The 6,744-nt window shown below is 47.1% G+C and overlaps 1 long non-coding RNA gene across 1 annotated transcript; it reads right to left on the bottom strand.

Moving 5' to 3' along the window:
• Nucleotides 1-5,981: 5,981 nt before the first annotated feature.
• On the bottom strand, nucleotides 5,982-6,505 carry LOC26515426. The gene is made up of 2 exons (XR_001408194.3): nucleotides 6,354-6,505; nucleotides 5,982-6,261 (listed from the first exon to the last, which is right to left on the bottom strand). It is a non-coding gene; the product is annotated as an uncharacterized LOC26515426 (long non-coding RNA).
• Between the last annotated feature and the right edge of the window lie 239 nt (nucleotides 6,506-6,744).

Below are 6,744 nucleotides of genomic sequence, written 5' to 3'. Positions count from 1 at the left end.
AGAAAACACAACCTTAAGTTACACCCTGAAAAATGCTCTTTCTTTATGCACGAAGTAACATTTTTGGGACACAAATGCACAAACAAAGGAATTTTACCCGATGATAAAAAATTTAAAGTAATAACAAATTATCCTGTTCCGTCCGATGCAGATGAATCTAGAAGATTCGTAGCCTTTTGCAATTACTACAGACGTTTCATTCCAAATTTCTCGAATTATTCAAGACACCTTACCCATTTGTGCAAGAAAAACATAAAATTAAACTGGACTACTGAGTGTCAAGAAGCTTTTGAATATCTTAAAAACGCACTAGTCCAACCCACAATATTAAAATACCCAGATTTTAATAAAGAATTTTGTATAACAACAGATGCTAGGAAGCAGGCATGCGGTGCAGTTCTAACCCAATCATATGATGGGATAGACCTCCCGGTAGCATACGCCTCAAGAACATTTACAAAAGGCGAAAGTAATAAGTCCACAACTGAACAGGAATTGACAGCTATATATTGGGCAGTTAACTATTTTAGACCATGTATATATGGAAAATATTTCACTATAAAAGCAGACCACAAACCATTAACTTATCTATTTTCAATGAGAAACCCAACTTCCAAGTTAACAAGAATGAGGTTAGACTTGGAAGAATATCAATTTAAAGTCACTACTAGATCCCAAAGTAAACAGAAAAATAACTGCGCAGTTTCAACATCTAGTTCGGATTTGCAAAAGCAACCGACAGCTTCCAACCCCAAGATATTTGATGTCATTCATAACAAAGATGTCAAAAAAGTAGTGACCTTGCATTTAACAATATCGAAGTGTTCTCTCAAGAAGGGAAAACAGATATATGCAAGAATAAACGTTGATGATCTATATACCAATGGAATATTCGATTTAGATCAATTTTTTCAAAGGCTTGAAAAAATTGCCGGTATAAATAAGATTAGACAACTTAAAATGGCACCGAGTGAAAAAATCTTTGAACTCGTTTCAATAGATAAATTTAAAGATAAGGGCAATGAAATATTATTAAATTTAAGAGTAGCGCTACTCCAGCCGGTGACCATAATAGAAAATAAAAAAGAAAAGGAAGCTATTCTGTTTACATTACATGACGATCTTTTACAAGGCGGACTCACAGGCACAACAAAAACGCTAGCAAAAGTAAAAAGACATTACTATTGGAAAAACATGACACTTGACGTTGCAAACCACGTAAAGAAATGTCTGAAATGCCAAAAATCAAAAACCACAATCCATACAAAAACGCCTGTACAAGCAAGTCAGCACGGCAGCGTCGGATGGGCCGGCGCTGCTGTGTTTAGAAATACGGAAGAAGAGAAAGGTATCAAGGGGGCGGGGGAGCCGCCACGGCGGCGCGCACGGAAGAAGGCGAAAGAGGAATCACCGTGAAACGTAACGGTCCCGGCCGGGCCTCCGCGGCCGCGCTCGAAGGTCATAGAAAACAGCGGGGTCGGCGGGGAACGAAGCGGCCGGCGACTGCTCAGCTGTGTTTATAAAATGCACAAAACACAGAAATGCCAGGGACCACGGCCCCTTTAAAGGGGGAGCAGCCACCAAGACCACACGACCTGCCGGGCGCAAGCTTTGGGAGGGCGTGTGTATTGGCACCAACCCGGAGCGGGGATCGGGGATCGACGGAAGGGCGAGCGGTCGGTCGGCTGAGCCAAACAGCCGGTGAGATTCTCTTATTTTTGTAACGTAAAGACAATAAAGGGGATTTCATTGAAACGAAACATTCCGTGTTATTTCTGGGCTCGGGCAATCACGTCGAATCTATAAATTCGGTGGAATGTACCCTCAACCTCTGTGAGCTAGTCGCGGCATTTGTTGCGAACAAAATAAAGCAAAAACAGTTCGTTACACCTGGGGCCCAAACTACGTGATTGCTTTAGAGTCTAGGAGTAACACAGCTTCAAGATGGGGAAGAAAAATTGGATCTACGCGCTTCGCAAAGAGGAGTTGTGCGAAGTGTGCAGAGAGCTCGGTCTCGCTGCGGATGGAACCGTGGAGATCATGAGGGCACTGGTGGCAAGGTGGGTCGACGAAACAAAGGACGTTGAAGTGATGGTGATTGCGCGTGGATTCGAGGAGAAATTCGCGTAGAGGTCCACGCCGAGGCAGAGAGCGGTGAGCGAATCGGAAAAGCTCATTCAAAGTCTGGCAGTGCCAGAAATGAAGAGCATGAGGAGCATGGAGCCACAAGTGCGGAAGCCAGTCCCGGTACAGGTGGACTATGCGAGAGTGGCGAGACAAGTCCGAGAGTGGTCGTTCCGATTCGACGGAACAGGGGATCCTCTCGAGTTCGTGGAGCGAGTAGCATGGTCTGCCAAAACATATGGGATGGCAGAGCGCAAAAATGGTTCTTAATGAACGACGAGGAGTGGCCCACATGGAAGGAGTTCAGAAGGAGCTTCGAGGCCTTTTTCCTGCCAAAAGGATACTTTGAGAAACTGGCCGACCAGGTAAAGCAGTGAAAACAACAACGAGGAGAGCCGTTAAAGAGTACATGGTGGACCTTCAGGCGCTAATGAAGCCTTTACGAAAGTCCACAATAAAGGTCATTGAAAAGCTAGTGGAGAACTGAAAATGTTCATAAGACCATACGCATGTGCATCACTCGAAGAGGTCATGGGTCTAGCCGAGGAATTCGAGGAGCTGGCTTTGGAAGAGGAGGTCTTCAATGGACAAACCTCCGCGGTAGACAGAAGATGGCCAAAAGAGGAACCGCACCATAAACCACCGGAGCAACAGAGCCATCCAGGACAGGGGTGGGGGCAGAGAAGCAGCCGGAGGGAACCGTGAGCCGTTTAAGTGCCAGGCACCAAGACCGCACGACCTGCCGGGCGCAAGCTTTGGGAGGGCGTGTGTATTGGCACCAACCCGGAGCGAGGATCGGGGATCAACGCGAGGGCGTGCGGTCGGTCGGCTGAGCCAAACAGCCGGTGAGATTCTCTTATTCTTTGTAAAGTAAAGACAATAAAGGGGATTTGATTGAAACGAAGCATTCCGTGTTATTTCTGGGCTCGGACCATCACGTCGAATCTATAAAGTCGGTAGAACGTACCCTCAACATCTGTGAGCTAGTCGCGGCGTTTGTTGCGAACAAAATAAAGTAAAAACGGTTCGTTACACCTGGCGCCCAAACTACGTGATTTCTTTAGAGTCTAGGAGTAACACAGCTTCAAGATGGGGAAGAAGAGTTGGATTTACGCGCTTCACAAAGAAGAGTTGTGCGAAGTGTGCAGAGAGCTCGGTTTCGCAGCTGATGGAACCTTTGATTCATGACGGCACTTGTTGCAAGGTGGGTCGACGAGACGAAGGACGATGAAGTAATGGTGGTCGCGCGTGGATTTGAGGAGAAATACGAAATACGAAACAAGTCCGAGAGTGGTCGTTCCGATTCGATGGAACAGGAGATCCTCTCGAGTTCGTGGACCGAGTAGCATGGTCTGCCAAAACATACGGGATGAATATAAACGTATCGCTCGAGGCGGTGATAGGTCTAGCTGAGGAATTCGAGGAGTTGGCCTTGGAAGAAGAGGTTTTTAACAGGCAAGACGCCACGGTAGACAGAAGGTGGCCAAAAGAAGAACGGCATCAGAAACCACCGGAGCAATAGAGCCCCCCAGGGCAGGGATGGGGGCAGAGATGGCAGCCTGAGGAGCAACGCCAAATGCCACAGCAACAGCAGCCGAGCCAGCAATGGACAGGCCCAAGGCAACAGCAGCCGAGTCAACGATGGGCAGCAAACCAAAGTCAAAGGCAGCCGAACATGCAGTGGGCAGCGACGCCTGGACAGGGACATGTAGAAAACCCAGCACAGGCATGCAACAGTTGCGGAGGCATGGGCCATTGGGCCAGCGGGTGCAGGAACCCCAGAATTTTGTTCCTCAGGATGTGCGGCGCAGTAGGGGTGAGAAGCACAGAATGCTGCCAAAGAGCGGGAAACGCGCAGCATTCTCAGCCGTAGAGAGGAAGGCGGAGATCGCGAGGTGCTGCCTCTCAGAACTAGTTGAAGGATTAACCGGAGGCGATCAGCAATTAGCGGCAGTCATCAAGGTCGGAAGAGCAGAAGTGAGGGCCATTGTGGACACCGGGGCAACGGCTAGCTTCATCTCAGAAGAGCTAGCAAAGAACCCGGGAATCACCGGAGAATGGGTTGTTCAAACATACGCTGGACTACGCTCGTCCTCGGCAACATTTCAAAGGGCCTTAGACCAGGTCATAGGCCCGGACATGGCTCCCCACGCATTCGCGTACCAGGATGACATCATAGTGATCAGACTCACGAGGGAGGAGCACATGGCAAATTTGAAGGAAGTGTTCTGAAGACTGAAGGCGGCAAACTTAAGGATAAACACGGACAAGTGCCATTTCTTCAGGGAAGAGCTGTTGGTCCTGGGCCACCGGATAACAAGTCAGGGGATTGGTATGGATCCTGGAAAGGTTGCAGCGATCACGGAATTGGAACCACCGACAAACGTGAAAGAGGTACGGCAATTCATCGGGATGACGTCGTGGTATCGGCGATTCGTCCCTGATTTCGCTGGGATCGCAAGGGCGTTGAACGATCTCCTATAAAAGGGAACAAAGTGGGAGTGGACGGCAGACACCAAGAGACGTTTGAGAAGTTAATAGTAGAAAAGCTGCGGCGTGCCACAGCAAGCGAAGATGTGGAATGCATTTGGATAGGCTCACTGAAAAAGAAGATGCGGGAAAACGCACAGAGTATCCGGAGTACGTTGAGGAGGCAGGTTTGATTTGCTGTTCCACACAGAGCCGGGAGCGAGAAAGTAGCATCGTAGAAACTATGTGTGCCGAACTCGAGCGTGTCAGACTCCACGGGATACTCACCTTGCTTCATAACCCAAGGCAGAGAGCCAAGAATGCCGAAAGCAATATTTGACAAAGGGGCATTGGGGACAGGAGAAGCACAAGCCACTCCCTCAGAAAATGCAGAAAAATTGCAGGAAATAAGGGTATCCACACGCAGGGAAAAAAACGAAGCGGCCGGCGACTGCACAGCTGTGTTTAGAAAATGCACAAAATACAGAAATGCATTTGGAATGACCAGGGGGGGTCGCGGGGTATCTGGACGAGGTCCGATGACCGGCACAAAATCAATGCGGATCGGAGGCCCAAGCAGGGCAATCGGGGGTGGGGCAATAAAGAAAGCCGATAGACATGCGGCGGGAATTGGAGAAAGCTAACGGAGAAAGTAGATGAGCGAAGGATTAACGGCAGGAAGTAGACTTGCGAGGACTAACGGGCGCCTCTGGCACTATATAAGGAGGAAGAGTTGAGTGAAAGACCCCCCGTAGGTAAGTCTGACATTCGAGTAGGAAAGTTTCCTTGGAGGAATTAGGAGTACAGGCTGAACGACCCCCCGTGGGTAAGTCCGACAGCCTTCAGCGTATATCCTGCCCGGCGTATGCCTGGGAGGTGAGCCACTCGGCCTGTTAACCCTAGACGGTCATGCTTATTTTTCCTACGTTAAGGTTATGCTTCGTCGAATCGACGACGCCAATTTTAAAATAAGTATAATTGATAAAAAACAAACAATATTGTAAAAAATTTTTTTACTGCGTTTTATTCATAACGTTATCAGTTCAAAATAAGAAATAACAATTCATTTTTACATTAATAATACACTTAAAAACTAAAAAATAATAAACAACCTTTTTTTCATGTTTTTTTTTTTTGGGCCTTGTTTCTTTGGCCAAATTAGATAACAAAAATCACAAGTAGTTTCTTTACTTCAGTCGAATCTTAATATTAAGGCTTAAAACTAAACAAAAATGTGAATCAAGATGTTGCAAATTATTTTTTTACACAAGAGGCACACAGATCAAATTTGTGTTCTCCACAAAGGCTTTTTTGGCATTTCGAATGGTTTTGGTCATACGACGTTTTGCGGAAGGACGTTGATGGATAATGGATTGCCAGTATTTATGGGATTTTGACTTTTGAGTTGCCCACTTATGACGATCCTTTCCGCGAAGACCAGTTTTAGAAAAAGTAATAATACTGGACTTATTAAACAACACATTTAATGGTGTGTTTTCGTCATCTGAAGAGTCTTCTGAAGAACTTGGTTCCTCAACTAATTCGCCCAAAATTGGATGATCTTCACCAGAATCTTCAATATCCACATCGGATTCGTCCTCTTCAAGAAGGTTTGCAATCGCAATCTCGTCTAAACCATTGCCTCTATTCATTTTCTAGGCCAATTTTCTGCAGAAAAATATATGCAATATTACCAAAAAGTCACACTAAAGACATGCTTCGTCGTTTCGACGACGCTAATTCTCAGAAATGATACTTACATGCGACCGACGGATTTGTACGTTTGCACACAGCTGCGTCTAAGCATCGACAACAGCTGTACGAAAAACGAGGAAAAAGAATCAAAAAAATACTGGAATAATCGAACAAATGTGACCATGCGTCGTCGAATCGACGAAGCATGACCGTCTAGGGTTAACACGGATTAGGTGCGGGCCACGGCGAAAGGGCAAGTGCACCGAGCCAAAGATTCCGAAGGTCCACGGCACCCGTAAAGGAGGAGCAGCAACAGCAGAGGCGTCGATGAGGGAGCAACGGCGACAACTAGGAAGCAGCAGCATCGACGAAGGAGCATCAGCGTCAGAGGAGCATCGACGACGAGGGAGCGGCGGCGACCGACGAGCAGCGGCAGCAGAAGACCAGCGCAGAAGA

Source organism: Drosophila ananassae, unplaced genomic scaffold, assembly GCF_017639315.1.
Source record: "Drosophila ananassae strain 14024-0371.13 unplaced genomic scaffold, ASM1763931v2 tig00000115, whole genome shotgun sequence".
In the NCBI taxonomy this organism is placed as follows: domain Eukaryota; kingdom Metazoa; phylum Arthropoda; class Insecta; order Diptera; family Drosophilidae; genus Drosophila; species Drosophila ananassae.
This window is presented reverse-complemented; position numbering and strand designations above follow the sequence as displayed.